Source organism: Plectropomus leopardus, chromosome 22 (assembly GCF_008729295.1).
Source record: "Plectropomus leopardus isolate mb chromosome 22, YSFRI_Pleo_2.0, whole genome shotgun sequence".
Lineage (NCBI taxonomy): Eukaryota > Metazoa > Chordata > Actinopteri > Perciformes > Serranidae > Plectropomus > Plectropomus leopardus.
Genome location: NC_056484.1, coordinates 2,629,421 through 2,648,488, shown reverse-complemented (window position 1 = coordinate 2,648,488; position 19,068 = coordinate 2,629,421). Strand labels below are relative to the sequence as shown.

General features: G+C 36.7%; 1 protein-coding gene across 1 annotated transcript in view; it reads right to left on the bottom strand.

Moving 5' to 3' along the window:
* shank3b (SH3 and multiple ankyrin repeat domains 3b) overlaps positions 1-19,068 on the bottom strand; it is a 46,268-nt gene that overhangs the window by 23,319 nt on the left and 3,881 nt on the right. Inside the window, 1 exon segment of the mRNA XM_042511267.1 lies at positions 11,862-12,305. The gene's annotated coding sequence lies outside the window, so the exon portion shown is untranslated.

Here is a 19,068-nt window from a genome sequence, read left to right as displayed (position 1 = left end):
TCTGCAGAACAGTTGAGACAACAGTTTTCCAACAAGTTTATGGACTGTCTTAATTTTTCATATATATATATATATATATAATTTTGGGGTCATTCCCTACTTTTCTTCCATTTTTTTGTTTCTTTGTTTTTCTTCTATTTTTTAAGGTAATTTTCCTGTTTTTTAATTTTTATAATCATTATTATCCTATTATTACCATTTTTTTTTGTAAAAATTTCTAGCTAAGTTGGGCGTAATATCTTGTCAAATTGCTCAATGTCTTCTTCACGTTTAAAAAAAAAAAAAAAAAGAAATCCAGAATATGGCTCAGGTGTTAAAGGTTTAAACAGCTGTCACGACCCAAAAACTCAACACCAAACAGCTGAAGGTGATAATTCTCTGTATCAGTACGAGCACCACCTTTCAGATTAGTGTTGATATAAAAATATTGATTATAGCTGATTTTTAAAACGATGGAGAGAGAGCTGGGTCTTGCTTAAAATTAAAAAAAAAAAAAAAAAGTTGAGCCAACCCCTGATAATGTTTGCACAGTCTCCCACCAACAACCTCTGCTGCTGCTGCTGATATTATTTTCTAATCAACAGGAGACATTTTGATGTTTTAATTATCGTATGTATTAATCATCATTGGTGCTAATTAACACTTTATTATCATTCATGCTTTTGAGATGGAGCCGAAGTCAGAACTTAATGGCTGCTTCCATTATATATATATATATATATATATATATATATATATATATATATATATATATATATACACAGCTGAAGATGAAAGACGGAGACGGAGAGAGACGGAGAGAGAGAGAGGACGAGTTGTGAGTTGTCATAGAAACTGGAATAGCAGGGAATCCTGTGATAACCTCACAGTGTCACTGTGTGTGTGTGTGTGTGTGTGTGTGTGTGTGTGTGTGTGTGTGCATGTTAAAAAAAGCCCCCTGATCTACATGCTCGCTGTTGCTATGGCAACGCAGTTGAACAATTTTTCGCAGATGCCGTTTAAAACTACCATCCTACCTGCTGACTCTCTCTGTGTCTCTGTCTTGTCCTTATTATCTCCGCTCGCGATGAGGGGAATCTGGGTTAAAATTAAACAAATTCTCAAAAAGCCACCCATCTTGTGATAGATTTCTAATATCGGATCAATACTGAACTGATTGATGATGCAGGCATCTTACATGTGTGCAGAGCTCAGCTGCACTGATCCACTAGTGTTTAAAGGCTGTTTGTTTTTTGCATGTTTTGGCTTTTTCACTTCAAATATTGTGTTGTGTTTGTCGCTGCGGCCAAAATATGTCATCAATAAGACACGAAATCAGAAAAATATGTGATAATGAATATTGCTATAAAGATATTACTTGCAATGAATAAACAGATGATAAAGTGTACTGTGTTTTCCGCTCTTTTCAGTATACTGCTCAAAAATACAAAAAAATGGAACATTAAACTGAATATAACCGGCACCAATTTAAAAAATATTTAAAGTAGAGTTTTTTGCTGATACTCTCTTTCAATTATCTAAAAAAATCTCAATATCATGAAATATATCCCAGTCTTTGCAAATATATATATATACATATATTGTGCATAGCGCATAACAATTAATCAATGATTAATTAATTGGTCGTTAAGAATTTAATCGAACGTGTAATTTAATCGATTAATCGATAGGCCATGAAATACTGTCCAAATATACGCAATATGTTACTGTGAGCTTTAACTGAGGATAAAACACATTAAAATTCATCCAAAAACAAAAATGTTTCTCTGCTGTTTAAGTTAGAGTTGGTGGCTGTTTATTTAATGTTTATAATTTCTGAATAATTTCCAAGAAGTTTCTTGCAAAGAAACATTAATTTTGGGACAAATTATGAAAGAAAACACTTTATTACAAGTTATTACATCTAATCAAATGTTAGTAAAGAGAGTCTTTTAGTGAGTGTAAAGCTGTTCAGATGAACATCCAAAAATAAAAATGAAGTCAAATCTGTCTATAAGGAAGCAATAACATGAAACAATGATATCGACCTCATGGTGGCGCTAGGTTTACCATTAGACTCCTCAAACACTCTGCTGCCTACATTACCCACAATACAGCTCAACCTGACAGCTCAGTCAGAGACTCAGGTGTGCTGTGTTTTGTATCCCTGAGCCTGCAGCAGAGACGAGCAGCAGCGGGCTTCAGACAGGGTTTCTCCTGGCCCAAAATGAAGCGGAGGTGGTATCACGTGCACGTGCGTGTGCACAGCGCCTTCAGCGAAAGCAAACACCCGGGAGTTCGGAGCTCTAATTATTATGTGATTGAGGAAAATCAAAAGTATTTGTAAATTGTGGCCAAATTGTTACGAGGATAGTCAGCTGCGTCTAAAGAGTGTGAAGGGATGACGTATCGTTGTAGGCATCGCACTGGTTCCCTCGCCAAAAACCTTACAGGATTTTCGATTATCGCCAGAAATAAGCTCTGTGACGAACACAAGTTTATGATACTTAAATGTTTTGTTCAGCGTGATAATCTTCACAGATGACCACTTTTGTGTGTTTCGAAGCGTAAATGAAATTGCAAGACGCAAAAAGCGATTGTTAGGCTCTAAACCAACTACACCATCGCATGACTTAAACATCATCGCCCCGAATCGTCCAACTTCTGATGTGATTCAACGTGTTTAATTTTCTACAAAACTCTCTCCTGTTAGCGTGACCTGATCTGGCTAATGATCACGTCAATTGCTAGTCTCAATTCCTTTTTCAAAGACGAACAAAAACGAGTGTGTCTGCTGTACAAACAGTCTGATTTAGCCACATGTTAGCAAACGTCTGATATTATGTCGTTTTATTGTTACTGTTTCTGTAAGGTGACCTTGAGTGGCCTGAAAGGCCCCCATAAATAAAATGTATTATTATTATAACTATTATTATTATTCTAAGAATAAATTTGTAGTTTTATGAGAAAAACTTGTAATTTTATGAGAATAAAATCTGAATTTTATGAGAAAAAAAGTCGTATTTTTACGAGAAAAAGTCCACTTTATGAGAATTAAGTTGTTATTTTATGCCAATGAACTAATAATTTTAGGAGAAAAAAAGTTGTAATTTTATGAGAATAAAGTCGTATTGTTATGAGAAAGGGGAAATTATTTTAAAGAAATAAACATATTGCCAGCAAACTGTAAAACAGGTGAGAGCACAGGTCAACAGGTGACCTCTCTGCATGGCAGGACACGACTCGGGGACGGTGGCTGCCTCGGAGGCTGCCTGTGCTCTCGCCTGTTTTCAACATCTGGAGACACTTAGAAACAGCACCTGTAAAATCAGTGGAGTACAGGAAATACGTACGTCCTGCTTGGATCCATTCAAACACTCTAAATGTAGTTTTTTTTTTAATGTCTTTCTGTCATATTTCCAGTGAGCTTTGAGCCAAACGAGAAGCGAACACGTGTAGAGGATCGTGTGAATTTGATGTTTTTTTTGCATTTAAATGTTCCTGCTGAGCGGTCGCCTCTCGAGCCTCAGATGTCTGAGTGTCCTTGAAGGCACCAGCAGAGAGAGTTTTCAAAACAGTCCCTGATCTCAGCTGCGTTTAACCCTCAACGATAATTCAATTCGCCATGAAAGTCAATATCCAAAACACATTTTGAGTCCCGGCAAGTTGATTTTTTTGCAGCAGGCTTAAATGAAGTGACTGTAATGAAACGGAGCTGGCAGGACACACGAGAGAAGCAGCTCACTGACATGAATCACTTCCTTTCATTTACTACAGTAAAAGCCCGGTAATTGCAGCGATATTTAACGCTAACATCTCACCCTGCGGAGGAATCCTCGGCACACACGACGGCGTGGCAATCTTTGAAATGCCAGAGGACCAGATTTTAAAGGAATTACAGACCCATTCATCCCTTTTCCTCCACCACATGCTGCCATTCAGGGTCACAGCGGGATGCAGAGTATCCCAGCATGCACTGGGTGGAGGTCATGGACAGGCCAACTGCAAACATTCACCTTTGGGATGTAAACAGGGAATGTTTCTCTCTGGTTTTTAAATCTGTGTTTAGTCGCACAATGTCTCATTACAGGCTCAAAGGGACAGTTGGGATGTTTTAAAGTGGGGTTTTATGAGGTAATTATTGAGATAATTATCCATAGTCTGTGTATTAAATAAAGTAGATGTCAGTCAATATGCCCCCAGTTTGGAGAAGCAGACAGAAGTATCGACACAGAAGCTGTGCAATGCTCTGCTGTGGGCGGGGAAGCAACAAAACATATTTTAGGAAATAGTAAATGTATTAAAAGGAGCAGTGTGTAGGATTTAGTGGCATCTAGCAATGAGACTGCGTCAAGTGTGAGCTCCTGGTTACAATTCCTTCATTGTAACCAGGAGCAGAGGTCCTATGTAAGTTCCTAAAAGCCTTAAAATGTCCTAAAATTCTAGAAACATTCAAAAATCCTAGATATGTCCTGAAATCCTAGAAAAGTCCTGACATCCTAGTATCATCCTAAAATCCAAGAAACATCCTAAAAACATAGATATGACGGTACCTGGTGGATCAGTGGATAGAGCGGGATCCCACATACGCAAGTTGTGTCCTCGCCACAGCAGCCGCGGGTTTGATTCCAGCGTCAGCCCCTCGGCCCTTTAACGCTCAAACTGTCCTGTCCATTAAACGCAATAAAAGCCAAAAAACATAGAAAAGTCCTAAATTCCTTGAAATGTCCTAAAATCCTAAAAACATCTCCTAAAACCCTACAGACATGTCTGAGGCCGCTGCAACAGGCCCTTTGGCTCTTGTCATTTTGCAAAAGTGGCCCCCAAAGCAAAGCGAGTCCCTGTTTCAACAACCTAAAAGCATCACGGACCGTTCAAACATAAGAAGGAGCATTTTTACTGAATGGACCAATCAGGCTTTGTGGCGGCAAACTTTTCAAGTTTACGATGTTAAACTTTGGGCAACCACTTTGGGCAGAGTGATTAATGTTGACCGTGAACTGCAAACATCTCCAGTTTTTTCTTCTTTAACAGATCAACAGCATCTAATAAAGCCATAAAACGATGCGTGCTGTCCCTCGGTGGACGACTGGCAGGAAGGACACAGTCTCTATCAGTTCTTTGCTTTTGTTCATGTTGTGTAACAGAGACAAAAGCTGTGAGCCGAAGCCCGTCGTCGCGTTATCACGACAGTTCACTACATTTGTTCTCTGGGTGTTGATGAACTCCCTGTTTTGACAGAACAGCAAACACGGAGCCCAAACAACAGATTAGCCGCTTATGTAATCCTGCTAAACCGTATCTGCGGTATTAACGTCCCAGTGACTCGTTTCTGTCCACTTTCTGCCTCCTGATTTGTAGGATTTGATTTTCCAGCCTTCAATTGTGTCTCTCCACTTCAGAAAACACTTCAGATCCACCAATCAGAGGCTCTGAATCACCTTCCTGCCATTTAAAATAAAACTTCTTCTTCTCTGAGGGGGAAGATAGTCGGCAGAGAAACACTGAACTCCACAGTTACTGAAATTCATCACCGAATGATGATAATGTTTTCTGTGGCAGGGTGAATCTGATGAGCAGGTTCAACCCCCCGAAATCTCCCTCTGAGTCAACTCAACGAGCCGACAAACACTGCAAAACCCACGAAGCACTTTTGATCGACCCTGGAGCTGTCGAGAGTTTCTCCTCTGAGGTTTAAAACTGAGAAACTCTTATTTTGGAAAAATTATGTTGGAAAAAAAAAACATGCAAACTGAAAACCAGTTTTTGGCCTTTTTGTTCACCAGAGCTCAGAATAAAAGCTCATTAAATCCATTTGATGGAATAACCTTCAAAATGAAGGTAAAGATAAAAGGCGAGCCAACGCTCAGACAGCTGTTCAAATACTGAATCTGTGACAAACGCTGTTGTGAAAGAGCTCGATTACACATTTCAAAACGATAACTCCCAACATTCACAGTCGATTACTGAGCAAAGATATCACAGCTTCAGTCTGAAAAAAAAACAATGATTTCATTAAAAAAGGACCTTTTCTGCTCATTTTCAGGATCACACTTGTATTTTGGGTTCCTGCTACACTGTTAACTATTTCCAGAATTTTACAGGATGTTACAGTAATATTTGACAATAAATCACTGTAAAAATTATATAGTAATTTACTGTGAAAGTAATGCAACCACTAGTAATTTATTGTAAATGTATATTCAAGTATCTTACACTGTATTTATATCATTGTATCATATTTAAAGTGACGTATTATAAAATATTACACTTTCATTCTTTAATTTCAATTATGGCATCTTTGTATCTATATCACTGTATATTTTCTTTACGTAATTTATTGTGGAATACTTAAGTTACATCCTGTAAAATCCCAAGAATAATCACAGTATCTCTTTATCTATATCACTGGAATTTATTGTCAAATACTAAAGTTACATTGTATAAAATCCCAGAAATAATCACAGTATCTTTGTATCTATATCACTGTATCAATTTTTTTACCATAATTTACTGTGAAATGTCAAAGTTACATCCTGTAAAATCCTGCGTGTAATCACAGTATCTTTGTATCGATATAATTGTATGTGAAATATTACAGTGAGATCCTGTAAAATCCTGAAAATAATCACATTATCTTTGTATCTATCATTGTATCATTTATTTTATTTTATTGTGAAATACTATAGTTACATCCTACAAAATCCTGGAAATAATGACAGTATCTTTGTGCACTAATTACTTACTTACTAGGATTTTAAAGTATAAACTATAATATTTTGCAATAACATACTGTAAAAATGATACAGTAACTTACTATAAAAGCAAGGCTACTTAACTTTTATCTTTGCCAGGATCTATCTAGTCTTAACTTTGAGGTAAAACTCTTGGAAAGCGTCAAAATTATGCGAATTTTCTAAGAATTTCGTCACTTGGAGGCTTTATGAATATGGCCCCAGGATGCCAAAATCTCTCTTTTTTTTGGGTCCATCCTTTTCTTGGTATTCTCTTCTTCCATTTTCCCTCTTCCTTTTATTCAGCCTCCTTTTGTTTGTCTGATAATTCCCACTCTTTCCGAGAACGCTACTTTCACGCCTCAGTAAACAGAGCACTTTTGCTGTTTCCGATCATATTTGTATGATGGAAAACGCTCGGTCTCTGGTTATCTTTATGCCCGCTGTTGTAAATGTGAATGGGTCCTTCAGGTAACACTCAGTGGGGGCAGAAGCAGCTTTTGTGTTGCTCGCAGTGGTTGTTTTCCTCTATTGTTCTCTGCACAGAGCTCAGTTATGTAACGTCTCCTCAGGACCGTCCTCAGGTTTCCTTCAGGACCCATCAGATCCAGGATGTTCGGGCCCCGATTTCGGCTCCACATCATTGTCTTGTTGAGAGGTGAAATTCTTGCTTGATTCGACCGACGGGAGGCTTCATCCTGAAATAACTCGGGGTCACCGTTTTGATCATTTCCCGTTTTTGTCCCGAGCAGAGCCGCTGTCCTCCCACACAGCCTGAACAACAGCAGCTACGATCATCCGGAAATAAGACTCGAACTGCTGCGGTTTGTTTGCCCACACGGCTCCGAGAGGCCGACCGTGACTCCTGATGGGAAACTGTTTTAGCTTTCAATCGTCTTTGATTCAGTTTGAACTGGTTACAATTCAAACATCTGATCCAAAAAAAGTCCTGGTGTCAAGGATTTACTGACGTTTAAGATTTGATCTGCAACAACTAGAGTTCCTGATATATGAAAATTAAATAAAGACAGAAGGGGCTGAGTTAGTACTAAATGTATTTAACCCTTAACTTTTTCGTGCTGTTTTCAGCAGATTTTTGCTAGTATTTAAACCTTTGAACACCGAACAAAATGGTGCGATTTCCAAAAAAGGTTTAAAAAAAAAAAAAGGCAATCCGGTAAGATATGTTCAAGAAATTAGACTTTTTATGAAATTGTTTTTAAAAAGCTACAATAAAATGTCTGGGAAAAAACTATATAAAAAATATCATAATGAAAAATTTGAAATTATGTTACAAAATTATTATAATTTTTAAGCATTTTTTGTTTTTTTACTCTATTTTTTTCAAAACCTTTTTAGGAAATTTCTTTCCTTTTAATTTCTTGCAAATTTTTGGGTCATTGCCGTCTTTCCATGTTTTTGACCAAAATCAAGCCAAGCTAAGGTTTGCTAGGGTTTCAAAGAGTAAAAATTGGTATAAAATATTTTCTACATCAGCAATTAAAAGAATTCAATTTACCAATCACCAAAAAAAACCACAATATTGACCATTTAATATATACAAACATATTTTTTTATTTTCAAAATTCTAATAATTTTGTAACATAATTTCCTAATTTTTTTTTACCATAATTTTTGTTTTTGTTTGGTTTAAATTAGGAATGATAACAATCAATCAGTCATTAAGAATTTAATTGAATATGTGAAATTTAATTGGCTAATTGTTAAACTATGAAATGAAATAAATGCAATAAGTTGCTGTGGGCTTTGACTAAGAACAAAAAATGGCATTGTTTGATATAAGCAAAGTTTTTATGGGCTTTTTTTTTCACGTGATGATAGATAATTAATTTTACCGATTAACTGATGAAGGAAAGTGCTTACAATTTGCAACCCTAAGTAAGTTTAAGTGATAAAAGGTGCAGAAGACGTCCTGCCGCTCGTCCTCTTGCATAATTCAGACACTCAGTGTTCCTCTACAGTGAGAAGAGCGTCTGTGTTACCAGCTGACAATGATCACAGCCTTTGTGCACGCGACGTGATCGGGATGAAAAATCAGCTTCACATCCAGAAAGAGCTTCACGGACACAAAAAGTGACAGAAATGTCCTCAGGGAGCAGGAGGAAGAGGACTGGAAGGAGTCTGATAGTGGCAAGTAAGTGTCTGGAATATGATTTCCAAAAAAACAAGACCGGCCTATTAATTTATCCGTAGGTATACAAGTACCTCACCAAATGGGCCTGAAGTATTCAACAGGCGTACACCTCAACATTCAGGGGATCAGCAGCAGCTGATTCGTCCTCTCTGCGTACACGGAGTACTTTCACTTTGTGTCCAAGATGTACGAGTTATTTAATCACGTTCCAACGAAGGCCAGAAAAGCTTATTCACGTCTTCAAACCAGATAAAATGAATCAAGGTTTCTGTGTTTGTATTTGTCAGCGAGGAGTAATTTGCTCTTTAAAGGCTGAAATATAAAAACACCTCAAAGACCTTAAACGTGCCTGAAACTCAGTAAATGACATTCCCATTTTAGCTGCACATTCCAGTAATCAACAATTTTATTTTATTTTATTCAATTTTATTGGTTTTACCTTAGGTGTGTTTTATCTTTTATTGGTTTATCTACTCTTTTATCTTATTTTGTTGGTTATATTCCTGTTATCATCTTTTATTGGTCCATCCATTTTATTTCATTCTATTTTTTTGTTATTTTATTGATTTAATTCACATGTATTGTGCTCTTTTAAAAGTCTACTTTTAGTATTATTATTTAATTTAATTTTAACTTTTGTTTATCAGTTCTGACTCATGTCTTTGCATTTTTGAGTGGTTTATTCTTCATGTTAATGTTAATTTTTTGTGAGTGTTTAATTTTTATTTTTAATGGATTTGATTTTTTTGCTTTTATGGTCATTTGACGGCTGTATTTTGTGTTTCCAAATTGGATCTCCCACTTTGTGCTTCCAGCTGGAATGAAATGTGCTTTATAAATAAAGTTCTGCTTGCTTTAGTGTGGAGATGAAGAGGTGGAGGAACCCTATGAACCTGGTCTTAAATTTAGGCCGTGAATGTAAACAGGGACGAGTTCAGTGTGATGATGTGGAAGATAAAAAGGCTGACACCGCATTTTTTGGGGCTGTTTTAGCCCATTAAAGCGGGGGTAGGCAGAAATGTGAAAAAGGCAAAAATAAATTAATTAATTAACAGCAGAATTTGAAAATACGCCCTCTCCCAGCAGCTTTTATAGCACTTTTTAAAACAGACATTGAAAAGTGCTTCACAAGGATAATTTTGATTTTGAGGTGTTTCTACAAGTCCTCTGACTATGATATTTTGTCTCACAGGAAGTGAGAGTGTGATCAGTTTTATTATGTAACGCACAGCGAAGTGAAAGACTGACTTTCTTCTCCAACAGTCAGTAGACGTCGAGTAAACATTGGCAAACATCGGCTGGTATTAGATCAGTTCTCCCACACAGCTCTGGGATCAGCTGGTCATGTTATTGTCATAACAATCATGTTGACTGATCAGAGTGTGTTTGTGTTTTATAACAATATGATGTAACACAAGTTGTATGAGTGAACGTTCGAAACGCATGTTCAGACAATATTTTTTCATCCCAGACAGACAATGCCACAGCGGACACTTTACACAGTCCAGTTTTCCATGATATATAGACCACAATGGCTCAAAGTGCCAATATCTGCTGCTGTTGTCGGACCTTTTTAGTAGGGCTGCATAATTTAGAGAATATTCAAGGTGGAAACTTCCCACGGGAGTTAACAGGAATAAAACGTTAATCATGGGGCTTTAGCTGTAATTACGTAACATGCAGATAGAAAACAAACCGTTTACTGCCATGAGCAGATGTAACTGTAAACTCTTCTAATAGAAATTTTTAAAAATCTGCAGTTTCATTGAGTCAATGAGTCCATTGAAACTAAAAAGTTCCCTGACTCCACTCTAAAAAATAATAATAACTCTCCCAAAAATAATACTCTTCTAAGCCTTTCTCTCAATGGACTCCCTGTATGTCAGATTTTATGTGAATTTTCCCTGAACTTTAAGTTTATTCTTGAAAGATGTGCTAAAAACATATGAAATATTTACTGAAAATATACCAGAAATAAAATTAATATTTTCCACTACAAATTTACTACAAATTCACCAGAAAAGTACTTAAAATTAACCAAAAATCCACTGAACATCTAACAGAAATTTATCAAAAATTTACCAGGAACTTACTAAAAAAATACCAGAAATTTACTGAAAATATACCAAAAATCTACATCACATCTGCCAGAAATTTACTAAAGATTTACCAGATATTTACTAAAAATTCTACCAGAAATTGACTACAGATATTCCAAGAAAGTACTTAAAACTTACCAAAAATCTACTGATCATCATAAATATATTAATATAATTTACCAGAAATATATTTATCATTTACCAAAAAAACTTTACCAGACCTTTACCAAAAGTATACAATTTACCAAAAGTATAGTATATATTTACTTAATATTTAAAATTTGTAATTTACTACAAATTTACCAAAAATCTACTGAAAATTCACCAGAAATGTATCAATAATTTACCAGAAATTTACTGAAAATGTACCAAAAATCTACTGAACATCAACCCGAGATCTATCAAAAATTAACCAGAAACTTAGTGAAAATTTACAAGAAATCTATTGATCATTTACCAAAAATGTAATAAAACATAAACCAGAAATTTACTAGAAAATGTACCAGAAATTTACTGAAAACTTACCAAAAAATGTACTTAATTTAGTGAAAAATTACCAAATATTTACTGAAAATTTACCAGAACTACCAACCCTTTGCAACCATACTTATGACCTCCTCAAAAATGTAGGTGTGTGTTCACAAATCTGATGATGTACAGCAGGCTGTGTGAACCAATCAGGACTGAGATCGAGCATACGCTGACAAATAAATCAGGAAATGAATCCTGTTCAAACAAATCAAAAAATATTCTTGGTATTTGTGCTCTAAAATGTGTAATTTTATGGTCACCACTATCCTTATGCGTCCTATTTCATTTGACTGGTTCTAAATCCAAGCCAGTTTAGTCCCAGTAATCCCGACACTTCCAGTAATAAAGATAATTCAAACTCACCTATCGTCAGCAGTCCCATCAAACTTTTCCAATGGCCTTTACTGATTTCTACTGGTCTCTTCTGGTCTGTCCTGGCCTGGTGTGATCCACTCAACAGAGTCTGACTGGCTTACTGGTCCGGTACTGGTTTGGCTTCTGGTTCTGGTCCAGCCTGAGGTGCCAGGTTCTTGTGTCTCTGGTTGGGTTTTGATTGGTTGGACCTTTGGTGGATTGTTGTAATCCTGCGAGTACTTGTATTAGTAGTAGAGTGAGTACTTTCTGTAGCAGATAAAGTAGTTTCCAAAGATGCTGTGGTTTCTCTCGTACTTGAATCCGCGGCAGGTGAAGTAGTTTTGTAGTAAATGTTGGAGTCGTTACTGTAGTATGACTGCAGTTAATGTGTAGTAATCCTGCAGCAGAGGTCTCGGAGTTTCAGATTGTATTCTGGGAGCTGCCCTGCCCATCCTGTAGAAAGGGAGGAAAAGAGGGAGGAAGAGCAAGAGGAAGATGGGGAGGACGTGGGTGGGAGGTAAAGGAGAAGGGGAGGCCAGGATACGAAGGAGAGGGAGGAGGGGGAGAGGAAAAAAAAACATGTCAGAAGAGAAGTCGAGGGTGCACGGAGACGACGGAGAGAGCTGTCTTGCAGTTTTAAACCAGAATTGGGTCAGACACAGTTGCATTTTGTGGAGGCCATTTCAGGTTCAGTCAGTTACACAATATGAAGCTGTTAGCATGGCAACAAGGCCAACAGAGAGACGTAAACCATGTTTCTAACTGGTAGTATTATGTAAAGTTCTAAATATTGATCCATCTTTCTGTTTCTATTCTCAAAGGAGCCCAAAAAAACAGAAAACCAATGGTGGGTCTTTCAGAAATGTCTGTATGTATCACTTGTGACGCAACATATGTCTCACTGTGCTGAAATTTGGGGAAATATAACACGAATATAGACCTATAATTAAACTTGAGAAAAGAGCTCTTAGAATAATTCACAAAGCTGGCTATCATGAATCTACTAATCAATGTTTTATAGGATCGTACACCTTAAAATTTGTCGACATTGTGTATTTAAAAGTATTGGTAACAGTTTTCTGAGGTGTAAATAAAAGCCTTCTGCTCTCCGTTGAGAAATCTATGGGTTATTTGTCGGAAATTTTCTGAAACATTTACCAAATATTTATTGAAAATACGCCAAAACTCTACTGAACATTTGCCAGAATTTTACCAGAAATTTACTAAAAATTTACCAGAAAATATTTTTAAAATTTACCAAAAGTCTACTGAACATTTGCCAGAATTTTACTAAAATTTCCCACAAAATATTTAAAAATTTACCAAAAGTCTACTGAACATCTGCCAGAAATTTTACCATAGATTTACTGAAAAATTACCAGAAATAAAGCATAAAGCTGGCTATCATGAATTTACTAATCAATGTTTTATTGGATCCTACACCTTAAAATGTGTCGACATTGTGTATTTATACTATTTATTGGGTGTACTGACATTGATTATTGAATTATTTTATAACATGAGTTCCAAATTAGATGTCATAAATGCATAAACATGGTGGGCAAAAGTCGATGTTTGGTCAATGGTAAGAACATATTAAATGAAAATTTTTGATCTTGTGTAAAGTGTAATATGGTGTTAATGTTAACTGCTGTTCTGGAAAAGTTACCTAGAATACTTATAAAAATATAACATAAAAAATTAAATAAACATAAAAATATAAATAAAATGCAAACAGCTATAAGCCTCTTATTTAAACACTCTTGGCATTAAAATGCAACCCAACTTCTTTGTAGCTTTCACGTTGTTTCCATTTTACGACCCTTAAAGCACACGAACACAACAAAGTCGGACGAACGACTTCCCAACTTGGAAACTACGACCTTCCGGCATCACAATAACGCAGCATAATTATGAGCCGTGCAACCCTCTTTAACAGCATTTAGCCATATTTGTCAACCATCTGTCATGTTAGCACTGTTAGCTATTAGCAGCCTGTTAGCAGACAGCTTTCAGCTAACTGTCACTCCGTTAGCAGCATAAGTTTGGCAGCCTGCGAGGAACCAGCAGTTGACCTTTGGTAGCCCGTTAGCAGAGGGCAGTTAGCTTCCTGTTTAGTCAGTCAGTAGCCAACTGGTAGCCTCAAATAGCTTACAGCATGCTAGCCAGCTGGTGTGTGTGGGGGTCTGTGGAAATCAGGGTGTTTCCATGGCAACGCAGACAGCAGGAGGACATGTTGGAAACAAGAAAACAATTTTAAAAAATGTAAAAAAAAAAACTTGAGATTAGAAGTACTTCCTGTGACTCACACTTCCTGCTTCCCGTCTGGGTTGCCAAGGAAACGGATGTTTGGCAGGAAAAAGGCAGAGAGGCTGGACAATGCTGATAACACACACACACACACACACACACACACACACACACACACACACTTTATACTACTTACTACTCCACTACATCTCAGAGGTAAATATTGGAGCCTATTTTTTGTGCACTACAGTTGCTACTTTTTCAAATTAAGATTTTAAAATAAAATGTGCTCATTTATAATCTGTTACAGCCAAAAGTCCTGCATTTATTTTTTTTTCTTAGTAAAATACAACAGTATTTGCATCAAAATATCCTTAAAATATAGAAGTAAAAGTATCTATTACGCAGAATAGCTCCTTAAAATATAAATTAATAACAGTAATTAATAATAATAATAAATTAGAAAAGAATAAGAAATTAAAATGGGGGAAGACGGAAAAAGGGGGAAGCATTTCAATATATTTATGTATAATATTTATTTTACCACATTTTCTTTTGGAAATTTTGGCCACTTTTTTCCTTTAATTTTTTTTGGCAATTATTGAAGAAAACATGTACGACTAAGTTTTGGTGATTTTTAATGGATATTTTTTTTTTTTTTTTTTTTTTTTTAAATATCTTGAAATCTTTAAATTTTTAATGATTTTTTTTTAGTGATTTTCTTTTCTTTAAAATGTTTCAGCTATTTTAAAAGAAAGGCAAGTTCTCTCTAAAAATCCCCAAAAATGACACCATTCACACAGCCATAGAAAAAGACAAAATTATCATTGGATCTCCAAATTTCCAACAGTCCTTGAACACATCATGTGTTATTATATAGATTTGTAAAACAAAATTCAGTGACATATATTTAGTTTTCTAAAAGTTTTCCAGGCATAGAAATTGCTATTTGCAAAACTCATGACTTTTCCAGGTGACCCTATGAACCTGAGTACCTTCAAAATTATACGTAGGTACAGTACTTGAGTAAATGCACTGCATTATTAAAATGCTGCAGATGTTAAAGCATCAGTATTAAAACTTCAGTCATAAATAAATATATTTTATGTGTAAGCTGTGGTAGCGCTTTTCTCAGTTGCCTGTTTTGTCCGACACTTATAGGAATCAAAAACACCTTTCTATTCAAAATAATGAAGCACAGACTTCTGCTTTTCCTCTGAAATGTATAAAGAATAAAGAATGACTAAAGAAATGTTTGATCCCAGCTGGTAGTTATCTGACTTTCTTTTAAAGAAGACAAGAACTGCGGTCAAGATGAACAATCTGGATTATTTTCCACAGAGCACATTTTAAAGTCTGCCTTTTGAAGAAACACTTGAAATGAAACACCTCGATGCCCAGAAGCTGCGGGATATTGTTTCAAACTCAACCCTCTGGTCAAAAATAATCAGATTTAACGTGAAGTGGTTCTCGCTGTTGGCTTCTCACAGAAGACGTTTTTTTGTTGTTTTTGCTCGGAGGAGATGGTACTCAAGAAACGGCTTTCAGGATCTCAAGCATCTCTCTGAGAGGATTACATGAGACATGAAAGCACCCGCACAACAACAAGGTAAGACCGGGCGAATGCATCCAAACTGACAGCACGTACACATTCGAGCAGCAAATTGAGGAGAACAGGTCGGTGCCCCGTTGGATTTTTTCACAGGTGTTAAACTGTGTGGGTAATGTGAAACAGCTCATAATGTAAAACTGAAAAAATTGTGTAATTTTCTGATTTTACATCTGTTCAAAGTTTAACCTGAGCAGCGGCAGGTATCGGTAATCCTGCAGAGAAACTGCAGTGAGAATCGATCTGTTATGTTTCAGGATAATGACATCGGATAATCGGTTATTTGCAGTTATGCATGTCATTAATCATTCTTGTTATCTCGGTTAACATGACATTTTATTCTATTTTATTATTAGTAGTAGTAGTTTTTACTCCTCTACATTTAGTTAAATTTCAGATTAAGATAAACTGGTTTGCTTTCATTTGAAAACATAGAAAAAAAGGGCAATAATTAACTACATAAGAAGTGTTACACATATTGCAAGAAATTAGTATATTTTGAAAATTAGCTTGTTTTTAAAGCCGAGGAAAAATGTTAAAAATAAAAAAACTGTAACTTAATAATATATATAGGACTTTTACTTGTGAAAGTGTTTTGGTTTTTTTTTTTTTTTCAGTTGTAGTAACCTATTACTACTTTCACTTGGTCTGGGTTTTTTGAGGTGGGGTTATACGGAGTACTTATCCACTGTCATGTATTACATACAGTAGATGACAGTTTGCACACCCCATTTTGGAGAAGCAGCCTGGAGTCCGACACAAAAGTTAAGCAATGTACTGCTGTGGATGAGGGTCAGCAACAAAACGTTTTAGCCACCTAAAAAGCCCCACCCAACCCCATTACAAATAAACCCAAAGTATCACTTTAAGTAAAAACTATGAGTACTTCTTTCACCCCTGTGCTCAGTAGCCTTTGTAAGTAGGTTACTATACACAGAGTCAAGACTCGCCTGACCCGCTCTCTATGTGAATATATACTGGTAACGAAGGTAACGAAAACAAACAAATCTTATTTTCAGATGATTATGAAGAACAGAAAACATACTTCTTATATTAAATACCATATCTGCCAATATATCCACCTAAATCCTACACACTGGACCTCTAACATGTATCATCCATCTATAATCCTGCACACTGCTGCAAATAGACATGTATACTGCACTTAACCACCCACTTCATGTATCTAAAGTAATCTATTACATTACCCATTCACTATTTATTCCTTTGCACTATTTATATTGTCTACAGCTTATAGAAACACTTATAGAGACCCTGTATGTTGCTTTTTATGCATATTTATATTTTCTTCTCTTTGTATGTACACAGTGGTTTTTTTTTTATTTGTCGTCTTGACGTCTCATGCTCCTTTAACTCCCATTAATTCGGGATTTTTCTGGTAATTAGCAATGATTTTCTGAGTTCCCTTCCAGCACTTTCTATCGTGCGGTGAAGTTGAGGAGTCATTTGACTACATTTGCATGCATCATGTGTTCACGCGCTCTTCTTCTTCTCACACGTCACTCCGAATCTAAATCCATCTGATCCTGATTAATACAGTTCAGGTGTGAAGGGATGTCGATCTGAAGCCGTTCAGTTGCGGTCAGAAGCTTTTCATTGTGAGGTGTGAACAGGATGTGTGTGTGTGAGTGTGTGTGTGTCCTGAAAATGTAGCTCTCTTGGCCATTACCATGGTAACCAATGGCAGGAGCTGATAATACACACTGTATTGTCCTCTCACACACACACACACACATTATCTTGTCAAGTTTCTCACATCACTGGGAACCTAAAAACTGAGGCAGATCTGTTCAGGCTTCCTTTTCTTCACTTTAAAGCAAAAACTTAATCCCTATAATGTTGTCAGTGCCCCCTAAAGACCGAAACATTCATCACAGCTGACAACTTTCACGTGTTGGACGAACTGAACAACATATAGATTAGGCGTAGGCAGCATCACGGTATTACGGTTAACAGCGTATTTACAAATCCTGAGGATTTTTTTTTTTTTTTTACCATCATATATACAGGCGCTCCTCTTTCTATTAAACACATTTTTCGTAGTGCACAGCACGCACCACCAGAGCTCAGTCTCTGGTCTCTACTGTTGGGACAAGCAGCTGAAGTGAAAAGCACAGTGACACCTAGTGGTTGACAAATTACAGGACTGTAAACAGCCGGCTGCTAACAGGCAGAGAGAGATCAGGCAAATTTGAAGAGGTTCCCTCTGGGTATCCCTGAGGTATTGCCTTAAACAAATGCAAGGTCACCGTGACCTTGCCTTCTGACCACCAAAATCTAAACATCTCATCCTTTGGTCTATTTGAATGAGACATAAAAGATCACGGGGATCTTGACCTTTGACCTATGACCACCAGTCTATTCAGCTAATCATTGATTGTGAGTGAATTTTTGTGTCAAATTTTTAGAGCTCCCCTGAAGGCATTCTTGAGAAATCAAGACAAGACTGTGTTGGTCAGACAGGCGGACAATCCAAAAAACGTAATGCCTCCAGTCTTGGCTATCGCCAGTGCGGAGGATTAAAAACTAGGGTAACAGATGCTCACTGATGGCCCGACATTGACCAATGGCCAACCGTCCATTCAGTGTGTCAGAGACCAAAGGTTGAATGTCCACAATAGCATTTTTTCCCCCTGAGCTCCAGCATCCTTTCAATTGCTCCTATAAAGAGAGAGAGCATAAAGAGAATAGGTGCTGCACCCTGCCTCTTTTTTCAGAGTGCTACCACGTTTTTGTGCAGCCGCTCTAAGCAACTCTTTTTCGAAATCAATTAATTTTTCAAACAGGCGCTGGTGACGTACGTGTTGCTGCTTTACTGTCCGTCACTAATTGTACCATATGTCCGTCAGAAACTATCACAACAAAGAAAGAAAAGCCCAATTGTGGGAGCAGATCAGCCGAATGGTGGAGATAACCCAATCAGGTTCACTCAAGTCCAGCACATCTCTAACTTAGATATAGTGACTTGAATGTGCTCTACTGCATAGTGTGGTTAAAGGGTTAAGCACCAACCAATTGCAGACGTATAAATTACGACATCATATGTTGGGGGCTTTTTTATAACAAGTCAGCATAAAGTGTTATCTGAGGTCACGCTGTCCTCCACTGAGCGAGTTATAACCACTTATCAGTCGACTAGTGTGTTTTTCTTCATTCCTTAGCTGCCTATTATCTATTCATTGACTCTTTTTGCAGGTGCAGAGTTTTAATTGCCTCTATAGCTGCCTGCTAGTGTCCCATATTTCAGTACTATCTTTATTAGGGCTCACAGAATCAGTGACTTCTTTTAAATCACTTCTTAAAGCCCATTTTATAGACTTGCTATTATGTGATGCT